This window comes from Orcinus orca, chromosome 17, assembly GCF_937001465.1.
Source record: "Orcinus orca chromosome 17, mOrcOrc1.1, whole genome shotgun sequence".
In the NCBI taxonomy this organism is placed as follows: Eukaryota; Metazoa; Chordata; class Mammalia; order Artiodactyla; family Delphinidae; genus Orcinus; species Orcinus orca.
In genome coordinates, this window is record NC_064575.1 from 37,468,453 (window position 1) to 37,491,486 (window position 23,034).

The 23,034-nt window shown below is 46.9% G+C and overlaps 1 protein-coding gene across 1 annotated transcript in view; it reads right to left on the bottom strand.

Annotated features, from left to right (window-relative positions):
• Positions 1-646: 646 nt before the first annotated feature.
• LOC125961819 (metabotropic glutamate receptor 7-like) overlaps positions 647-23,034 on the bottom strand; it is a 325,017-nt gene continuing 302,629 nt past the window's right edge. The window contains exon 4 of the mRNA XM_049700843.1: positions 647-896. The gene's annotated coding sequence lies outside the window, so the exon portion shown is untranslated. The remainder of the gene's footprint in view (positions 897-23,034) is intronic.

Sequence of the window (23,034 nt, forward strand, 5' to 3'; positions counted from 1 at the left end):
TTCCAAAGGTGAAAAGTATTATTTTGTTGTAATTTCCAGCTACCTAAGGATGGGAGAGGCCAAGGACACTGCAGTCAGTATATTATGTGGAGCAGGTTATATTGTGGTTTATTTATGAACTTTTACATGTTTATTTTCTATGCAAGTTTGTGTGCTCCTTTTTGAGTTTTGGTAGATAAGTGTTTTGTAACTTTGGAATACTTGGAGTTATATATATAACTTATATATATATATATTTTTTAATGTAGTAGTTAAACCCGTGGAGAGTGTACTAGTCTACCTAGGTTCAAATTCTGGCTTTACCCTATGACTTCCCTGTGGCTTCCTCTGCTCACCTATTAAAAAGGAGGATAATAAGACTGCTGTGGTGAGTTATATACTAAGCACTATTTAAGCATTTGCTATAATGATTATGTATACTCGAAGGCAAGGAACTTGCCCCTTGATCGTCTCTGTATTCCTAGTGCTTAAGAATTCCTAGTGCTTTCCTAGTGCATTGTCTTAGGATAGAGATAGTTCAGTATAGTTCTTCTCACTATAAAGTACTGTTACATTGAAAGTCTTTGCTTGTGTACTAATAATCTATGACATATCTGCTGAGGACAAGGAAAGGAATGGTTTTAAAAGTGCAATGGATAACAAAAGATTGTATGATGTAATGCCTTTATTATGTAATTATAAAACTAACAAATGATCATGGTAGAAAATTTGAAAAACTCCTAGACAAAAGAGAGATCAACAAAATTTGGAGTAACTTTCAGAGTGTAGTGTAGAGCTGTCCATGAATATTAGTGCTTTCATATTTTCCAGGACTTTAGACTCTGCTTCTTAAGAGTGTATTCATGATATTTTACTTTAATGATGTTTTCATCATGGGGACACACACACACAGAAATCTGTTAAAAAAAAAAAAGACATGTAAATCACTGATGTTTCAGATAGCCACATGAAATAAAGTGAGAAAGGTCAACAAGCTGAAAGAATGTGGAGTAGCATCTCCTTAATTGCTTACATAACTCTGATAATTACCTCTTTGTGGATAAAGTAATTAATGGGGAATCTAATTCAAGAAAAATGTATGAACTGCAAGCCTTCTCAAAGCCAAGTATTTCTTTCCACAAAAGGTTACTTTCCACGGCCATGCTTCCTTATTACCAGACAGGGAAAGAGTATTGTATGGCAAAGGATCTTCCTGAAGGAGGGTGCTTCCCACACTGATTGTCATAAATGACTTCGGAATTACTGTTGCTGTATTACCAAAATCTTAAACTAGGATATTTTTGACAAATACGGTCCTTAGTTAATTGTTAGAACTACAAACTGTCAGATGGCTCTGAAATAACAATTGTCTGGCTATTCTTCAGGGTGATCACAATATGGTAATGACCTTGAAGTATCACTAAAAACCAGGAAGGTGTGAGTCTTCCTTTCGTGCCAGAGTGAAATGCGAGTTGGAGTTGGAAAAGAGGCCCACAACCAAGTGACAGAGAAGGAAACGTGAGGTCATTGGTGAAAAACCAGGTTGAAGTTAAGGTGAAGAGGCATGAGGAAATGGGCAACTGTTACAGTATTACAAAGATCATCAAGAAGCATATCCATGAATGTGGTTTGTATTGCAATCTGCTAAAAAAGAGACAAATATCCTGGCCTGGCCTTCATGGAGATTATATTTTATTGATTCTGATAATAGATTATTGTTGAAAAGGGCCTCCTATAAATTATAACCATGCAAAGGCAGCAAGATAATTTATTTTTCTTTATGTATGTGTTTCTCATTCCTACTCACTTCTCTCTTAGGGGAAGAGAAAATCACAAAAAGCAAAAATGTCAATTCTCAGCTATTCCTTTTCAAAATAATTTTTTTTGCAAATTCCAGTGGAGGCAATAGGTTAACTGTTAAGATTTGTAAGCCTCAAAAAGCTAGATTTTTACAAAGTGTAGCCAAATTTTATTACATAAATAATAGCTTTGGAAAGAATATGTGGTGATGCAAAGTTGGAAAAAGATGGTTTTTCTTCCGTGAATGGCTTCACTGTGTTGGGAGAAGAGGCAGAGAAGAAATCAAAGTAATTAAACATGGGGTGAGTTTTCCTGATAGGGGACTCTAGTGCTTTAAAATAGACTAGATAATCCTAGGGATAATCTGAGGGTAGAACAGACCAATGCCTCATTTCCAATCTGGTACCCTGGAAGAAAACAGTGTATTTCCTTTGAGGTCTTGAGAGGTTTTTCTTCTGCTTTGTTTTGGTTTTGGTTCATTTTGTAATCAACCTTATTAAGGTATCATTTACATACAATAAAATGCAGACATTTTTAGTCAACGGTTCAGTGACTTTTAATTAATGTATACATTTGTATAACTACCACCCCCATAAAGATAGATAACAATTCTAAAACCCTAGAAAGTTTCCTCCTAGGCTTTTGCAAAAGTATCCCCATCTCCCACCCCAAGGCCACCACGGATCTGTTTTTTATCTTTAGAGATGACTTTTGCCCAGTTTAGAATTTCATGTAAGTTGAATAATACAGTGGGTGCCCTTCTGATCTGGTTTCACTTGCTCAGCATATGGTTTTTGAGATTCATTCATGTTGGGATGTTTTAAACCAGGACTTTAGCCTGGGTGGCTGATGTTGTCTGAAGGCACCTATAGGTACAGCTGAGTCTCTGGCATTGTCACTGTCTGTTCTTGGCTCAGTATTTTCAACTTTACTAAGAAGCACAAGGTTGAAGTAAGGAAGATCATTGTCAGTATAATGGAGGTGAAGTGGGTTCTGTTATATAATATTCTCAGCATAAACTGATCTGCTTGGAATCATTGTGTTGATAATGGACAAGGATACTCTTCCTCCAAAAACCTTGATACTATAAAACTTCTAAAGGACGCTGTTCTAGGACTCTTTTAATTTTCATGTTTTGGGAAACATTTCTGGAAAAATCAAATGCTCGCAACCTGAAAGAAGCAATTATTCACCTGAAAGCTGACTCTGCTAAAGTTGAGTTGTCCGACCTTTACATGCTAATAGAACCCAAATAGCCTTGCAAAACAATGCTCTCTTATTGGATATAAGCATATAGATTAAGATGGACGTGTATATGCAGTAAAGTGAAAAAACAGAGAATCTTTGAGTTTCCCTTGCTGGGTTTTTTAATTTTTTCATTTAAGTTTCTATAGCATATGCTAATAATTCAGGGTAACCTCAGGTTAGTTTTAGGTCCACTCTTTACATAAATGTTGAAGTACTCCATACCCACCTTTTTTCTACCTTCCTTCTTTTTTCTTCCATCTTTCCTTTGTAACTTCTTATAATCCATTATACTTAATCCTGCATTTGCTGAGGTGGCAATTAGTGTAGGAAAATACTGTGAAATTTTGCTGTTCAGAATGCATGTTGACCAAATTCTATATTGAGAAAAGGTCTGGATTTACCCAGAGTAACCCTTTCTCAGCGTCTTTGAATAAAGGGCATAGAAAGTGGGCTATATATAGTATCCTGACAGGTATGTAGAATTCATAGCAATTGCCCTAAAGAGCTTACCTAGCGTAGATGCATATGAATGCATTTAATGATTGTTTTATTGGCAGCAGTGCCAACATACGCAGTCTGTTTGGTTTTATATCATTCTCATTACCTGCTGTTTACCACTGTATACATTGCTAATGGCGTGGTTTCTATGGCTTGTGAATTTCACGGCCAAATAATATGTAATCTATTGCACACTTTAGTGTAGAAGATGGAGACTCCATAACTTTTCGTGTGCTCTTTGCCCCTCTGGAATGTATTACACTGAGATCAGTCAAAGTAATAAATTTATTTCAAATGTGCGTGATAGCTAAACATCAATTAGGACTGATGGGCAATATTTCTGCTTCCAGCAACATAACACTGTTTAAAGACTAAGTCATTGAATGTGGAGTTACTGAACATGGGACTCAGTTCAGTGGGATCCCTTCTTAGAAAAATAAAGCAAAACTTGAATTGGATTTGTGTGGCTTATTCAAGTTAACTAATCAGCTACATCTTGGTGAACTTAATTTGTCATAATCGTTTGGTATTTATTAACTCTCTTCCCCTTCTTCCCCCGACTCTCACGAGAATGGATCATGAGTATCTTAAAACATACTAAGTCATCTTCCATCCCTGTTAATCAAACTACAAAAGCACATTTTCCTTATCCGTTGCGGAGCACAGGCTCCGGACGCGCAGGCCCAGTGGCCATGGCTCACGGGCCCAGCCGCTCCGCGGCATGTGGTATCTTCCCGGACCGGGGCACAAACCTGTGTCCCCTGCATCGGCAGGCGGACTCTCAACCACTGCGCCACCAGGGAAGCCCAGAGTAGCTGTGCTTTTAATTCTCTACAAAATTAAAACCAGCAAAGAGAAACATTTTCAAGGAGCCACCACATTGTAGCGCTTTAGAAAGAAGACTTTAGAATTAAGGGCAACTGTATCATTTTATAGCTAAAGGACCTGAGGCCTAAAGAGGGAAGTTAACCATCCAGGTTAGGGAAAGGGGTGAAGATCAAGTTTCCAGCTGAGAAAGAGTCTAGAGGGACTCAATCTGAGCAGGTCGGAAACTGAAAGGAGGCCACGAATGTTCTGGGAAGGCTGCCATCTGGCCTCAAGTGTGGGATTCAGACAGGGAGTGGACCCGGGGGGAACTGAGCTTCTTCAGTAGGCAGAGAAGTCCACCTCGTCTCCGGAAAGTGCCACTGACATCAGGGAGTTGAGGGGAAAGAGCAATGAATTCCAGTCCACCTGAGAAAGCAGGCCAGTCTGATTAACTCTGAATTTAGGCTTATTTCAGATACTTCTTGAGAAAGAACTTGGACAAGAGCAAGTCCCACGCAGCCTCTTTTAAATCCATGCCCAGTATTTTCTGGTGGAGCTGCTAAACCCTCCAAGTGACTCCAGTATTTTAATTTCACTCTATTTTTAATTCTGACAGTTCTATGACTGATTATTTAATGGGCAAATAAGTAGGGTCACAAAAGAGTGTGAATGTATTTTACAAGATGATGGTGGGCGGAGTGGAGCAGTCTGGAATGGCACACAACTAAAAAGGGATCTTGGTAAAGAAAAACGTCTATTAGAAATGGAGAGGAATTCGCAAGGAAATTAGTGCCTGATACCACGCCCTTCTCTCTTCATGTTTAGAAGCTAGTTTCTAATTTTATTTTCATAGGAGATGTCCCTGTGATGAATTCTCTTTTACCTCCACACCATTTATCACATGGACATACTGTGAAGTTTGTGTGAGAGAAAGCAAGTATTAGAATTTGTCTTGCAAGGAGCTATAAACACTTCCTGGAACAATCTAGGGTAGAAGGAAAAGGAAAGGAAGGTGGAAACAAAGGAGAAAGACAGCTAATGATGCTGGAGTCTCTCGCTGGGATTTGTGGTATCTCTTTTTGAAACTAAGTACAGAAAGAACTTGACTGATTGTTTCTTGATCACAGTTTGTTTTCAGTTTTGCTTTCTTCTTGCTCTCTCATCAGTTATTCCAGCCAGTGCTATGTCATTTTCAGTTTCAGTAAGCATGCCTGTCTTGTTTCCATTCACATTATTCATGCAAACGTTGATTGAACTGATGACCCCGAGTTATGAAGGAAACATTAGATACACCAGTAGATACATTTCTTAATTTTAGAAAAAAATTACCGAGTGAAGGTTAAAATAACTCCTCTTAAATTTGTCATTTTAAAAATACTTCTCCTAACATACAATACCTCATTGCCTAACAATGCCAGATAAATGAAGAATTCCTATGTATTCATGAATGCAGGCTAGTGTCTATATGTTTTGGCAGGTATGACCGTTACCGAGGGTAACGGCCTGGTTTGCTGGCCATGTCCTGTCTCCTAGAAAGTTGTACTTTCTGTTGTCTTTCAGTTGGTCCATTGGGTATCAGAGGTGAATTTATAAAACTATACTTCCCTTTACACTTAGTGTTTTCTTTTGTTTTGTTTTACTTGAAGTATAGTTGATTGACAATGTTGTGTTTCAGGTGTACAGCCAAGTGATTCAGATATATGTATTTCTTTTTCAGATCCTTTTCCATTATAGGTTATTACAAGGTATTGAATATAGTTGCCTGTGCTATACAGTAGGACCTCGTAGTCTATCTACTTTATATATAGTATACTCTTACTTTGTGTGATCCACCCTGGTCAGACCACATGATTATTTTCACTTCTGATATAATTTTTTCTGGTCCAACCTCAAATCTTTGATAAGATATTTTTTAGCATGTGTGTGCTCTAAATTCAACAGTAGCTATCAGAGATATGGTTTTGCACTAGGTATTCTTCGTTCTTTTGTTCTCGGCCAACCAACTGAAAGTTAGCTTTTATTTTCTGGTTGGTTTGCTAGACGTTTATGACTATAATAAAAGTCTTACATTTTGCCTCATATCTTAAAACACAATCTGAATTAGCAATGGGTATTGTGCTATACATAGGCGCTGTGATATAAATATAGTTTCTAACTTCAAAAACATATAGCCTAGAAGGGAACACAGACACATATGCAGCAATTATGGCAACTGCATTTGTTTACTAAGTGAAAGAGCACTGAGATGGATAAAGTGCTAACAAGGCTTGAACAGCCAAATCAGCTTCAAAAATAGATGCACAGTTCTTTAAAAATCTTTTTAACGTTTTTCCAGCTACATGTAGAATATAACTTAGCATAAAAATGGTATGGGTTTTATTTTAAGTAATTTAGCATTCTGACATCCTCATAATGAAATTAAATCCAGAAGGAGGTTTCTCTCCATGATCTCTTGAAATGGTCCTTGATCATCCACAATATTTCCCATCATCACAAAGGTGGTACCGAGGGCAGGAAAGTCCAGCATTATTAAAGTTTCATAAAGCGAAGTCAATTTTAAGAATATAATGTCCCCAAACTGATAAAGGTCTTGACAGATAATTTCAAGGGAAGCATAAATTATTTTTTGTTTGTCAGAGGGCAAAAATATTTAGGTTGAGTTAATGAATGGTAGAGTTTTTGAGTGGAGAGTGTCCTTAAAATATTATGTAGATCTGTACTGTCAACAGATGCTAGCCACGTGGCATTATTTATATTTAAACAAATTTAAAAATAAGATTAAAAAATCAGTTCATCAGTTGCATTTGCCATATTCCAAAGATGTTTATTAGCTCCATGTAGCTATTGAATACTGCATTGCATGATACAGATATAGAATATTTTCATTATCACCAAAAATTCTATTGAGCAATACTAAAATTATACCCAGATATTCACAAAGAAGGCAACCAAGTCTCAAGGAAATAATATAACTTCCCCAAGATCACACAGCTATGTTTTTAAAGAAAAAGACACAAAGGAAATAGTAACAGAGGCATTAAAGAAACCCAGTAAGTTTCTGGAGCAGTCAAAGTAGGGTTTAAAAGTGCATACTTAGCTGTTAGCAGGGCTGAAGCTCTTGATGGTTGGTAAGATCTACCTGCCTGAATTTGGACATTAGCATTTTATGCAATGAATTAAAAGCAAAAAATCCTTTCAGGGAATGGCTACCAGCTCCATATTTTTAGCCACTGCCGTGCTTCCAGGTTATGTTTATCACTTTCATATACAGGGCACCACTGTGAGATGTGATGGTTTATCTGACCCCAGAGAAATCAAGAAATCTTGTGGGGGTTATGGCTATATTTGAAAAGGTTGATTTTTAAATGCATCATGCAGACTGGCCCTGTTTTAAAAGGGATTCCTGCCATCAAATAATCAAAATGTAAACTCTCTTCTCACCTTGCAAAAGTCAAAGATAGTCCCTGCATCTTTATTATTTCGTTGAAATCCAAATATTATTTTTCCATTCTCTAACTTGTTTTCCTCACAGTGTGATCAACTATTGCCAAGGACGGAAAGGTTAGATTTATCAGTCAAAGTTTGCTAAAGGCCCCCTAGGTAACTGAACCCTCAGGAGAAACAATCGTCATGTATTCATTTTCTGTTGTTTCAGTATCTTCGTAAAGAGTCATTTCAATATGTTTGGTTCTGTAGCAGAGGTTCCAGTGAAGTGCTTATCTTCCTCAGAGGTCCAGAAAGCCTGCGAGTCTGTGGGTAAAGATGGGTAAGGAGAGAGAGGGAAGGAGGCTAGATAGAGGCTCAGTGCTGAGATAAGGACAGTGTTCTAAAGCCTCCTGGGGGTGAGGCTGGGGTGCACAAACACCCACGACTAATCTAGACAGAAACTGAATAATCAAGGGGACGACCACTGGGAAGTCATGTGGTCACCTTTCCCTCTAGAAATAAACATTGCCCTCAGTAAGTCTCCTCCCGCCCCAGAAGAGCATTAGGAAGGTCTGGAGAGGGGGATTATTGGCAGAAATGGGAAAAGCAGGTTGAAGGGATTAGCCTGGAGCAGAGAGCCCAAGAAACCCAAGCCAGTAGATGGAAGGCAGACTTTTTCATGGAAGTCTCCAAGCCCACGTCAAGTTCTGGGACCACCAAGTACAAGTCAAAGAGTGCTCATTTAACCCCTTTGGGCCCCCACGGGAGTGGAGGAAGGCTGGACAGAGAGGGAGAAGGGGCCATTGAAGGTACAGTATTTACTATGGGATTTAACTCCTCAAAGGCCTCCCAGTAGCTTCAGATCTGCTCAACAATCCTTCATGTCCTGCTGGTGTGCAGCGAGTGGCTCACAGCTTCAAGGCCTCCTCTGCCAGATGGAGAACTATTTCAAACATCCTGCCTCTATTTTGTACTGTAGCAATGCAGACAGGAAACCTGACCCCATTTTCAGATTCTAAAGAGAAATTCTAAGTACCTGAAAGACTGAGGAACATGGTGGCTTTATTTAAGATGTGGAGATAGAGAGCACATACCTGGACTTGGCCCTGCAGCAGCACCGAATTGCACCAAGAGTTCCCTTTATTTTCTCTCGCATCTCTGTTCCTCCTTTTCTCTCTGCTGGATTAGCCATGGGGACTCCAAGTTCTTCATTGTGTGGTCCTGGTACCAAGATTCTCCTGGGAATTATAAAGCTATTCACCTTCTACATCGAGCACTTCTTATTTTTTCCCCAACAACGTAAGTCATCCTTAAGAAGGGTCAGGGTGCTAGCTCTTAAATATATTTTAGTCATCCCTTTGTACATTAAATTCTCTTTCTTGGAGACTGCTCCTGAGATGGTGTTCACCGTGCTCCCAGCTGGCCTCCTGAAGTTCTGCCCTGCCTTCCCCACCAGGTACAGTTCAGGAGCTGGCTACTTCAGGGTGATAGGTTATCTTCTAGTTGCTTTATTCCTTTCCATTTTACATTTAGAGAGTATACTTGGAATACATAAACTTCTCTGTGACCACAGCTTTATTTGCAACCCACAGGTTTTGTTATGGCATATTTTCATTATCATTCAATTAATAAAATTCTAATTCCCATTGCGACTTTATCTTTGACCTACATAATGATCAGAAGTATGTTTTTAATATCCAACTATTTGGTAAAATATTGGTTATATAGTTTTAAATTTCTTGCTTATTCGGAGTCTTGTTTTATAACCAGAATATAGTCAATTTTATAAATGTGCCATGTGCACCTAAAAATTTCTGCATGATATATATATTCCATCATTGTTGGTGCAGTGTTTTATGTAAATTTAGGCCAAAGTTTTTAATGATGGTATTCAGATCTTCTATAATCTGCTGATTTGTTGTTGTGGTTCTATGTTACTGATCTAGGTAATTTAGATTTTTCTATTTCTACTTAGATTTTTGGAATTTCCCTTCATATATTGCATTGAAGTTTAGATTTATAATATATTCCTTGTAAAGTAACAGTGGGTTTTATTATCCTGCCTTATCGCCAGTGATACTTTTTGCTTTCAAATGTATGTTAACATTAAAAAATCTTCAATTTTGCTTATGGTTGTTATGCCATAATTGTTGAATCCTTTCATTTTCAATCTGACTCTTGTCTCTTGTAGGTGGCATAGAATTAGGTTTTTTGTTTGTTTCAATAATCCTTGTCCTTTAATTTGAGTATTTACAGTTAATGTATTTTCTTACAGACCGTTTACTCCTTGTTTACTATTTGTCCCACCTTGTTATGTTCCTTTTGCTCTTCTTTCTTCGAGATTTCTTCAAATTCCATTTTCCCTTATATTAGCTTGTTACTTTTACATAAATAGCAGTTACACATGTACCATGACTTATTAGCTCTTTTACTGCTTCTCAAGCAATGCTGAGATCTTAAATTTCTTTTACTACTTTTTCCTCTTCCATTTGTTTTAATGCATTCTAATTTTTGATATATTTTATTATTACCCTTTTGTGTTGTTAGATTTTATTTAGGTTTATCCACTTATCCTTTCTGTTATACATAATTCTTTATAAAGTCCTTATTTTCATCTGTGATAATCTTCCTTCTGCCTGCAGGTCTCCCTTTATAATTTAATTCAGTCAGTTCTGATGAGAAAATATTTTCTAAATTTTGTTTGTCTGCAAATTTCCTTATTGCATCTTTCCTTCCAAACAACATTTTCTCTGCCTCTACAATTCCCAATGGGCAGTTCTTTTCTTTAGCACTTAAAAATGTTATTCCATTATTTTCTAGTATCCATTCAGTTTCACTGAGAAGTAAGCTGTAATCTTAATCCTATTGTTCCTTTGAAAGTAATCTCTCTTTTTCGTTGGGCTGCTTTTAAGATGTCATGTTTTTCTTTGCTATTCATGAATTGTACTGTGGTGATCTTAGGTGTGGTTTTCTTTGTATTTGTTCTTGTTGCGCTTTTTTAGTGCTTATTGAATTTATGGCTCCATATATTCCTTTTAGTTTTAGAGAACTCTCAGCTGTTAATATTTCTGAAATATTGTTTTCATCCCAATCTGTCTCCTTTTTTCTTTGGACTCCAGTTTATACATATGATAAAAATGTTTACTGTGGCCCATATGTCTCAAATGTGCTTATGTGTACTTTTTATTCTTTTCGTTTCCCGTGCTTTAGTGTTAATATTGTTACTACTCTATCTTCCAGTTCACTTACCTCTCTTTACCTGTGTCCAATCCATTACCAAGTTTTAAATTTCATATAATTTTTAATTCTATCAGTTCAACTTCAATCAGTTTATAGTTTCTAGTTGTCAAGTTAAATTCTTCACCTTGTCATCTATTTTCTTGAACTTGATAATATTTACCAAAATATGTAAGATCTTTAATGTTTAGGTCATCTATGATTCTGATTCTGTTTTGTTTTTTATTCTAATTCTCCTTTTCTTGGTAGTCTTGGTGGTTCTTCAGTGAATACCAGACTTGGGATATGACAAGTTGTAGAGAATCTGAATGACATTACAGTTGCCCTTTGGACAACCTGGGTTTGAACTGCACAGATCCACTTATACATGGATTTTTTTTTTCAATAAGTAATACAGTACTACATGAGCTGTGGTTGGTTGAATCCTCAGATTCAGAAACACAGATAAGAAGGGCCGACCATAAAGTTATATGTGGATTTTTGACTGCACAGGGAGTCAGTGTCTCTAACTCCTACATTGTTCCAGGGTCAACTGTATTTTCTTGAGGAGAGAATTTCCTATTCTTAGGTAGGGAGCAGAGGGGAAGATCACCTCAGTCACCTGGACCAACTTCATACTCATTTTTCTTCTTTATAAGGTTCAATGTAGATGTTGCATCAACCTTCCTAACACACAGACACACAGACACACACACACACAGACACATAGACACACACACACACACACACACACACACACACGTAGAGACTTCCAATGTCCTAATTCATATCATTAGTTTTCCATTGGGCCACAAATCTTTCATAGGTTCTGAACCCCAATTTTGTCTCTTCAGCATTATGAGCCAACTAAGTCTTTGCTTTGACTTCAGTTAGCTTTTGTTTGACTTCTTAGCATCTTGTCTTGTCTACCTATTATACATGGAAAATACTGCAAGGGAACACTGTTGCTGAATCCAGCTCCGTTCTCTGAATCTTTACTCTCTCTGTGATTTTGGTCCTTAAAATTCTAGCTGCCTTGTTATTTCTCAATTCCAACTCTGGTTTCCTTAGTCCTATGACATTGTCCTAAGTTCTACTGGCTTTTCTACCTCTTAGGAGCCACATTTGGTTTCTCAGACTTTTGCTCTTCATCAGTAGTTCCTAAATGACTGGGCTAGAATCGCATGTGCAGAATATTGTTCTCACTTCAGTGAGTTTCTTCCTCTATTTTACTTTTCTAGGTCATGGCTACCTCAGTAGCTTTCTAACGCTGACAGTCAAATGTTGCTTATGATTTATCTGGCCTTTCTAGTATGTTTTCCTAAGGTAAACTGATATAGTTGGAAACAGAAGTTGGTACCCACCATTTAAAAAATCCTGTTTTGTCTTTCTATGAATTCTCTTTTTGTCCCATCTTCTGTCACTTTTTCCTACCCAAAATTCCCATTCTCACAGATAGATTATTTTAAGATTAAAAATTATTATTAAGCTAATATGTTAATTTTGAAAGGAATTAATTTTGCTTTGAACAAGAACACAGATTGGTGAATGGAACATGGAAGAATCCTTAAGACCTTTTTCATCTCTAAGAGTAGTATCCAACCATCGGTACCATCATAAGTTTGTCAACTATGGAAGAAAGCAGTCTTTATAAAATCAGCATTTTTTTTCTTATTTTTTTTATTTTTTTGGGTGTCACCAGGAGTTGCCTTAGACCACAACTCCTGGCAACACCAAATATAAATGAACCCTGTTACCCATGGGCGTTTACTTGGCTCTGCCACCCTAAGATTGGCCTCCTGGCTCCTTAACCCCAGGGGACTCTAAGCCCTGGGCCACATTCTTGAACCCAAGCCCTGCTCCTCTGTCAGTGGGCAGAATAATCCTGATACCCCCTGGACCAGGGACTGGGCACATGGCCCACATCTGCCACCACACGGGTCAGGGCGAGAGGGAAGAGGGACCTTGACATTCTCTTCTGGTTTCCCTCTGGGGCTTGGAGTCAGATCCAGGCAAAGACCCCTCCCTTCCGTGTGGAGCTCCTGGCCCCTCATTTGCAGCGCCCAAAACCTGCCTCTGGGGAACCCCTCATTTTGCTTTCTTTGGCTGAGGGTGCTCAGGAAGGAAGCACTGCTGAGACCCAGAATCCCAGGCCAGAAGATGCCCAACAAAGTAGGCTAGGCCAGCCCCAGGACATGATACCGGAACTCCCTCCTAAACAAGACTGAACTCATCACACAGATGGGGAAACTGAGGTCGAAGAGGGCAACGGCTTACTGGCGGAGCCTGGAGCAGAGTCTCTAATGGACACATTCCATGTTACCACCAAAACATGGGATTTCTAGAGTGCAGCTCAGCCCGTGCTGACCCCCCCTCTTAGCCTGGCCACCAAGGTCTCGCCTCCATAATCCCATCCCATGACACCCCCTTCCTGTGTCCCACACAACAGCCAGATTAGACCCCTTGCCCTCAGGCTGTCGTTCACAGGGCTCCTTCTCCCCGAAGCTCCTTCTCCCACCTCTGCCTGCCCAAGTTCAACCAGCCTCTTTAGAGTCCGGCTCAATGCCAGCTCCTTCGTGAGCCACCCAGAGCCCTCATGCGCCTCTAACCTTCCGAGGTGCTTTGCCTCCACCCGCACACCCCGCACTCTGTTGTCCACGTGAGCTGTGGTTACGGTGTGTGAGCTTCCTGAAGCCGCAGACCACCTCCCCTCTGGGCCCCAGCACCTGGCGCAGTACCCAGCACTCAGTAGGTGCTCAGTAAAATCTCCTCCTCATCTGATGCCCTGCCATGTCCTACCGATAACTGACAATGATGGCTATTGTTTATCGAGCATATACCATAAGCCTGGCTCTGGTTCTGTCTCCCATCCTCATGTGATGGACCCAGGTCACAGAGGTTGTGTGACTTTCCTGAGGTCACAGCTCTGGAACTGGAACCCCACTGGTTCTTGTGCCTATATGAGTCTCCTTTCCTTCCCACTCACCTCTTCTAGGTCAGACCACCATCATTTCCTCACCCTGTCCTGTCACTAAAGACTTCCCATGACTCCTTGTGGCCCACTAGACAAAATCTAAACCCCTGAGCATGGCATCTAAACTCTGTGACATCTGGCTTCTTCCCTCTTTGCAGCTTCTCCTGTAGTCTCTGAGCATCATCTCAGTTTCCAGCCTACTGTACCTTGATTTACTTGTAGGCTCTGCACATGCTCTGCCCTCTGCCTAGAACACCCTTCCCCTACTTTTCCTCCTGTGAACTCCTACACATCTCTCAACATCCAAGATCAAGGGTTACCTTCCATTCTAGTCAGATGAGACAAGCAGCAAATGAATTGGACACAAAATTGAGAGCTCTACGAGGGAAGGACCTGTGTCATCATAGTATCCCCAATGCTTAACCCATAATCAGTGCTCAGTCAACATTTGTTGAATGAATAAATGAATACTCTACATATTCTTGTTGACTACACGGAGAAATGGCAAAAGAATACAAGGCCACAGTATGCAGGGCTGGAGGTGGAAGGGAAGACACTGAGGCCAGGAAGGCCAAGGACGTGGTGGAGTACAGTGACAAGTACTTCAGGGGCTGCTCTGCAGCAGAGCCACGCTCTTGGCAGAGGGAGTGTTTGTGAGAGACAAAGGAAGGAAAGTGATGGTGTGAGGGAGGCTCTGAAAGTATGTGTGTGTGTGCACGCACACGTGCATGTGAGAAGGCGGTGGGGATGTATGCGGGGGAATGTGCGTGTGTGAGTGTGCTGCATTTGTGAATCAGTCTGTGAGAATGGTGCTGAGGAAGTATGTGAAGGAGCACGTGTACGTGGCTTGTGGGTCTGTGGCGGAGAGCCCGTGCGTTCTATTTGTGCATGGGGGTCTGCGTGAGAAGGCGAGGGTGTGGGCCACGAAGGCTGTGCCGGAGGTTGTGCATGTCTGCGGGGCGAGGGGGTGGGGACAGTGATTGAGAAAGACAACAAGGAGGGGACACCTGAGGGGGGTGTGAGGGAGAAACCGTAAGTGTGCGGGCGTGGAGGGTGTCGTGAGCACGTGCAGGAGGAGACGGTGTGACCGTGAGTGTGCATGACGCGGAGGGTAAGGTAGGATGTCAGGGCGCTGCTGAGGGTGTGGCTGCATGGCCTCGGCCACGGGCCGGGAGCCAGAGGTGGGGACTGGCCCTGGGCCCAGGGTGGGGGGCTCTGACCGAGCAGAAGGTTCCTCAGAGTTCTCCCTGGAGCCACGGGCGCCAGATCACCACGTCCCCAGGTAGAGAGGTCGAGCAGGAGGCCCAGATGTGTGTGTGCGCCTCACATTTTGTCCACAGCAAAACCTCTGGGCATTTGTCTTTGTCTGTGTCCGGGTGTGCACGCCTGTGCTTGTGTGCGTGCTGCCGGCTGTGTGTCTGTGCCTCTCTTTGTCTCTGTATGTATCTGGACCTTTGTCTCAGTGTGTGTGGCGGTTGGTCTAGGCTTGCCCACAAGACTGTGTCTGGGGTTGTGTGTGTCTACGTGTATCTGTGCCTGTGGGGCACCGGGCGTCCTTGATCTGTGCATGTCTAGGTAAGGCTGCGAGCGTCCCCCTGGACCGCCTGTTTGTATCTCTGTCTGTGTGGCCTTAGTGTGAGTGGGAGAACGTTGTGCTTTGGAGACTGTGGATCTAGATCTCGGTGTATCTTTAAGTGTGAGTGTGTGCTTGTGTATCTGCATGTGAGAGTCTGCCATGCGTTGTAGCATGGAAATGCTTATGTGTGTCTGTGGAAGGTGCGTTTGTGAGACCAAGGATCTCCGTGTGTCTCTGTGCCTCTGTGTGTGTATGTGTGTGTTGGGTGTGAGGGGTTTGTCACAGACTGGTGAGCAAGTTAATCTCAGACTCCGTGACACGTGGAATAAAATCACGCTCCCATAATGGAAGAGAACCAACTCTTCACCCTCTGCCCTGGGGGAGTCAGTGGGGGCCAGGGCCAGGCTTAGGCCCCTATGCAGGGCCCCCTGTGGCCTCAGCACCCTACCCCCGCCTCTCCTCTGCCACACCAGGCTCATTCTGCCTCCAGAGTGCCCCGGTGCCCACTGCTGGCTGGGCTAGGCTCCAGGACATGTGACGGAGCCTTAGAGGCCTGTCCTGGGCCCCACAGCCCCACCCACTGCTGAGGAGGGCCCTGCCCCAGATGGGAGGGCGGGTGCAGGAAGGAATCTTTGGGCCCCTCCTCCTCCCGGAGGGGAGGGATGAGCTGCAGGCCCGACCTGGATCTTCCATCTCTCAGCAACAAGATTCCTGGTGAGCAGGCTGCAAGGCTTGGCAGGGCGCCTGCCGGAGAACCACCCTCACCCGCCAGGACGCCTGGGTCCCCAGGGCCGGGCAGCAGCGGGTTCCCTGGGGAGCTAGGAGGGCCCCAGAACTTCAGGCTACAGCTGCCCGGGACTATGGGAAAGCCAGACCCTTCCAGGCTCCCACCCCCAACCACAGACGGCTCCTCAGCCCCCCAGGCAAACCGCCACCCTTCTTCTGGCCTCTCCCCAGCCTCAGCCTTTGCTTCACAAAGCAGACCAGCCACCCAGCACCACCCACTCCCTACCTGAGCCTCAGCGCACACCCAGCCTGAGTTCAAGACCTCACCTCTGGGTTTGAGGGCTCTCAAGGCCAGGACTGTGCTGCTTATCTCAGAATGGGGCTTCTGAGGACAGGGCCATGTGTCCCGCAGCTGTGAAATCCCTCTTGGTCTTAGCACTCCTTCCTGACTGAGCAGTCAGGCACCAGGAGAGGATTTCAAACCCAAGGCTGGGGAAACTGAGGCAGTGAAGCTCTCTGCCCTGCCTACTGTTATGAATCAGAGGCCAAATCCAGTAGTCTAGACACACAAGTTCTTAATTCTGTCCAGCGGCAGTGGCTGCAACTTGTTCTTCCCCATAGGGGGTGCAATTTCGGGGGCGGGAGGCATCAGTTGGAGGGAGAGGGGAATGGGCAGGTGGACCCCCCTCAACCCTCAGACTTGGATGAGCAGCCGGAGAGCAGGTTTGGTAAGAGATTAAGGTCGAGGAGAAGAGAACCCAGACGCTCCAAGATTTATGACCCTAATTCTTCTCCCTTAAATTCCCCTCCAAGCCCCCCAGCCCTAGCCTGGTCCCTCCAGGGTCATGCTGTGGCCCCAGGCCAATGTCAAGGCCTTAACGCATCCATCAGTTGTTGCCAGGGAGTTTCCACCCCAATGGGTCCCAAAGGGAGGAGATCAACTGACACTACGGGCCCAGACTGACGGGGAAGGGGCATGGCCCTAAAGAGGTGGCCAACAGCCCCCTGCCCCCTCCCAGGATGTAGGGGCTCACAACCTCCAGGGCAGAAGCTAGGCTGGTGGGTGGGTCCAGGAGGAGGTGACCTCCCAGCTCTGGCACCACTCCCAGCCCCGCCCTTCCAACAGGCCAGGAGACCTGGGATCCCACGGGGCCCTACAGCTTACAGGGTGTGTGGCCTTGGGCCCTTGTTGCTCCTCTCCAGGCCTCAGCCTCCCCACCACACAATGCAGGAAGTGGTCTGGATACCCCAGGCATCCCCCTTCAGCTCCGCTGCCTCAGTGCTAAGCCCTGCCCTCTCTCCAGTCCAGGGGTGTCACCTAGAATCTGGGCCAGATGGGGTGAGGCTTTGGCAGTTAACTGGAGGAGCCCCTGAAGCCACCCAAGTCAGAGCTGAAGAACGTATGGTGCTCACTCCTCCACCGCACATCCATTTTCCAGAAGAGTGAAACTGAGGCCCTGAGAGAAGGTCGGGGTCTGCGCCAAGACCTGAGTGTTACTGGTGGGATGGTTAAGAGCACGGGCTCTGGGGACAGAAAGACTTAAGATTAAAATGTCAGCTGCAACAGAAACTTGTTACGTGAAGTCCCTTGCCTTCTCAGCCTCAGATTCCTCATCCATAAAATGGGCAATAGTGCCTCCCTCCTACGACTGCTGAGTTGAAATAAGAAAACGCATGTAAAGGGCTCGGCCAGTGTAGCCAACGCTTGGACAATGGTTAACTATCATGACTGTGGGTAGTATTAACACAAAGCCAAGTGGCCGGGGGAAAGGGTAGGTGGGGTCCCGACCTGGCTCATCCTCCAGACCAGGAGGGCCAGCCAAATTCCTCAAAGCCCCCCAGCTGTCTCCCCTCTTCGTTAAAGGCCTCTCATTAGTGAGCCTGGGCACCTGCCCCCCAACACGTAATAAGCCTCATTAGTATCTTAGCCCCAAGCTCTGAGCCCAGAGTCTGTGCATGTGCACACGCGTGAGGGTGGGGGGCTGCGACAGGCCACCAGCCAGGAGACAGCATCCCCGCCAACCACACCCCCTGCCTGTCATCAGCAGGGCCCGTCACCACCCAGCTTGTCACCTGCCTGCCTCGCACCCGCACCACCTGTCACCCACCCAGCTCGTCACCCACCCAGCCCATCACCTGCACCACCTGTCACCCACCCAGCCTGTCACCGGAGCTGCCTGACAGGCCTCTGGGTGGGGGACAGTAGATGGGGAGGAGAAGACCACAGGGGTGTGGAGCTGGGGGCCCCAGAGACCCTGTAAGATCCCCACTTCAGCTCGGCATCCTGCAGCATCGCCATGGCAACGTCTCAGCCGCAACCACTTTCCCAAACATCCCCCCTGCCCCCCAGGCCCTGCTCTTAGCTGAGCTGAGGCTGAGAAGAGCCTTGACTGACAGCAGAATGGGACAGGAAGGAGCTGCTCATCAGCTGGCTGGCCTTGGCCATCCCTGCCCTCTCTGGACTTGGTTACTCCATCTGCAAAATGGAGGGGCTGGAACTGGGGAGGCCCCTGTACAGTGGGTCATCCCTTCCCAGCCTGGATTTGCTGAGCCAGTGGCCAGTTAACCTGTGAAGGCTGGTGGGGGCGGGGTACAAAAGGACAGGGGGTTCTGGGTTCTTCCATACTCCTTTGCCCTGGCCCAGCTCACACAGGCTGGGCCTCTGGCCCAAACTCACATAGCAAAAGAGGAGGAGCAGGCTGGAAGGCAGAGGGGCTCTGCCACAGGACTGCCAGCTGGAGATGATGCCACAGTGGGTGACCCAAGGTGACCCACCTCCAAGCTGCATTATTTATAAAACCCAGAGCTCCTAGCCGAGCAACAGCTGCGGTGCCGCCCCTCCAGGGGGCACAGGCAGCGGTGGAAGGGTGGTGCCTCCCCGGGGGAGCCCCCTGGGGTCCCGGGCTCCCTCCACAGCTGGCTGGGGCAGGGGCTGAGGTGGGAAAGGGGCGGCTGCGCCATCCTTCCGCTCCCAGCCCCCTCTCCTCTCCTCTCCTCCAGGCAGGCAGGCGGCGATAGGATTACTTCTGCATGACTGCCCGCTCCACAGGGCTTCAGAGACCCTCCTGCCTGCAGCAATCTAAAATTCCTGTAGCCCGGCCTCTCTCCCCTTCTCCCCACAGTGAATGCTCCAGCTTCTACCACAGCGTGCCCGCGGCTGCCACCACCACCAGTGAGCTGGCCGGGCCCCCAGGTCCCCGGAGCCACGGGCAAAGGTAGGCCCATCCTCGGGGTGTCCCTCGGAACCCTCTGAGGCCCAGGCCCTGGCCCATCCCCTCCGGCCCCTGGTGCCCGTCCAGCCCCACAGGGCAAGGCTCAAGCTGGGGTCGGGCCTGCCAGCTGCGCCAAGGAGGACCGGCACATACGTGCAAACACACCTGGTGGGTCCTGGCGTGCCTGGCCACATCCTCTGCTGCCAAAACCTGGATGTCCCCACCTCTGCTCTAACCGCCCCCTCCCTAACCCTTGCTACCCCTGGGGTGGGCAGACAGCTGGGCCAGACCAGCGCCTGTGGCTCCCCAGGGCACAAGAAGCAGGCAAGAGATCGATCCACTGAATTTTTTAAGGCTCTAATGAGCCTGCCTCCCCAGACTTGGGGCCTGGGACACAGGCGATCTCTCAGGGACCCCTCCCTGAGAGCAAGCATTGCAGTTGCTTCCTCTTTCAGGTCTAGGGGGTTGGGGCACCTTTCTAGGAGCCTTTCCCCCAGCAAGAGAAGAGGCACGAGGGGCCCCTGGGAAAGAGATGGGATTGGGGGGCTGTGAGCAATACCCAGAGGCCCCCCCAGTCTCCCCAGCCCTAATGCAGGCAGAAGCAGCTCAGCCTCTAAATCACTCCCCTCATGCTGCCCTCTGAGGCGGATTCTGTGCATCTGTAATTAGGGGGTGGAACAGATGGTGGAGATTCCGTTTAAAATCATGCATCTAGTAAAGTAACCTTCACTGTTGGAACTGACTCCCAGGGAGACCAAGCCCCAAGCCCGGATCTGGGGGTGGGGTGGGGTGGGAGGGGAAGCATATCAAGCCAGCACCTTCTCCATCTTTTTTTCCTGAAGCTCCAGACCCAATGTCCCCCTCAGGTGAGCCCAAGAAGAGGGGGATTTGGCAAGCACCTGAGAATGTGCAGGCTGGGGGTAAATCCCCCTGCCCAGACCCCCCCACCCCCACCCATACACGACAGAGTCAGGGCATGGCTGGGTACTCAGAGTTCTTGGCTGACACACCAGGATGACCAGGTGCCAAGAGCCCCCAAAGAGGCCCCAAACCCCCAAAGCCCAGGCCAGTGTGCCCAGAGCACAGGGTCTTGGGTGGGGCAGCTTTGAACCAGATGTACAGCCTCACTGTCCAGGAATGAAAGGCCTGGGGCAATGAGGGGGGGTGGAGATGCCTCCCCAGGCAGAGGAGGCTCTGGGAAGTGGGGGAGGACCAGGCAGCCGAGAATGAGAGAGAGCACGGAAGAGTGGGCCAGTGTGTCTGCAAGGCTGAGGCTATCTGGGGGGAGTTTGGGGGAGGGAGGCTGGGGAGGACAAGGTGGGGTGGGGGAGCGGTGATGGAGAGCGCTGAGGAGGGAGGCTGTGCTGGAACGTGTGATGGTGGGAGTGCGGCTGCAGGGTGAGGTGTGGGCGCAGGGCGGAGCTGCTCTGAGGGGTGACTGGGCTGGGGCCCTGTGTGTTTGTGTATGAGTGCGGGACTGGTGTCTGGAGAGGGGTGGGGCTGTCCCTGGGCCCTTGGATGGCTGAGGAAAGTACTGGAGCTGCAGCTTGCTGGGGAACACACAGAGGACTGCTTGTTTGCGGAGGTGCTGGGATCTGGGGGGGGGGGGGTGTGCGTGTGCGGGATGCGCATGCACGTGCACGGCCTGGAAGGTACGAGAAGCTGAGGGGACATTACTGTTCAAAGATGCACCGTGTCTGTGTGTTTGAGGTAAATGGTGTGGCTACAGGGGTGTCCTCCTCTGCGTGGGTGTTGAGGCGGTGTGTGTACGTGTATGTCGCAGGGAGAGTTTGGAAAGGTGTAGGGGGCTGTATCAATGTGTCTGGGGACGTGATGAGCTGCAGCGGAGGGAAACGCTGGGGCCGTCGGGAGAGCCTGTGGGTGTCTGGTTAGGTGCTGGGACTCTGAGAACCTGAGTGTGTGGAAGGTATTAGGGCTACAGTAGGGTCCTGGGTGTATCTGGGGAGGTGCTGGGATTGGAGGAAGAGTTGATCTGTTTCAGGATGTGGTAGAAGCCTTGTGTGTGTGTTGGGGTGTCTGGGGGTATATTGGGGGTCATAAACATCTGGGTTTTGGTTAAGTACTAGGGCTGTAATATGTGTTTGGGTGGGTAGGCATGTGGTGGTTGTGTGTTTGGGGGCGTGCTGGGGCTGTGTGTTTAGGGGTGCTGGAGCTGTGAGTGGGGAAGTGGTTGTGTATTTAGGAGGTACAAGGGGCTGGAGTTGGGCCCCTGTGCCCAGACAGGTGATGGGGCTGCGGGGTGAGGGCGGGTGCCCCTCTGAGGAGGTGAAGGGCAGAGTCCTGGCCTTTGCTCAGGGGCCCACCTGGGGGCTGCCCGCTAGAGCCCCTCTGCCGGTGGTGCCCGCCTACCCCCAGACCCCACGTCCGGGTGTCGAGACAGACAGCCCATCTGTCTCTTCCTGTGCCCAGGCTAAAAGAGCAGTGCCGCCTCCTCGCTCCCTGGGGGGGCGGCAGCAGATCCCAGCCCACCCATCTGCCTTCAGATGGTCGAGGCAGGAGCCTCCACAAAGTTGCCTGGAGGGCATCCCTGTGTTTGAAGAGGCACGGGCTGGGGGGTGGGGGGAACTGCACAGCACACAGTCCTTGTGGAGGCTCCTTTGAAAACCACTGACGCCAGGAGAGACCAAGAAGGAGGACAGGGGCGGGTATGTCTGTCCTTGTACGTCTGTGCGGGTCAGCGCCCAACTGTGTGCCTTGGAGCCCCTTCGCATGTGTTCATGCCGGTGGCCTCTGTTCAAGCAGCATCCTTGCCTTGGAAAACAGCCCTCCAACCCAGGCTACGAGCTCACAGCCTCACACAGGCAGCTACCCCCTCATCCATGCACCCCTGCCTACACTACACTCACACGCAAACATCCCCCACACCTTCACATCTGCAGAACACTGCACCCTGGTACACATGCCCTCAGCCCCAGAGTCCCAGTCCTTCACATGTGTACGCCCATGACACACACCCGCACACTGCAAAGCCAGGTACAGCCACATGCACCTGTCACATATACATGCCTCCACACAGACATACCCGACAAGTAGCTGTCACACCCACACCCACACACTCCACACACCTTGGGGAGTGGATCTCCCTGTCACACCCATATCCCACCTCATATGCACTCAGTCTCTCTCATATACATTGTAACAGACACTCACCATCCCTTATACCTGTACATACGCGCACATGTTTGTACACGTGCATACCCACTCTCACCAGCTCTCAGCTCTTTCACACCAGCCAGTTTCTCTGTGTCCAGGCCAGGCCCTGCAGGAAGGCTGCCACCGGCTGAAAGTGTCTCCTGCCTCCCTGCCCTGCCAGCTAGGTCAGAGTGGGGGGCATACCCCCCCACCATGACACCATGGCTCCCTGGGAACCCTGATCTTCCCCTCCAGAGAGAAAGAGTCCTCTCTCGGCTCTGGGGTGACTGCCACTGTTGTGTGAGAGTGTGACTGTGTATGTGTGTGTATCAACATGTTTTGAGAAGCCACGATGAGGCCTGTGTGTCACTGCCTGTATGGGTAAGAAAGCATAGGGACAGGTTCACCGGTTATGTTTG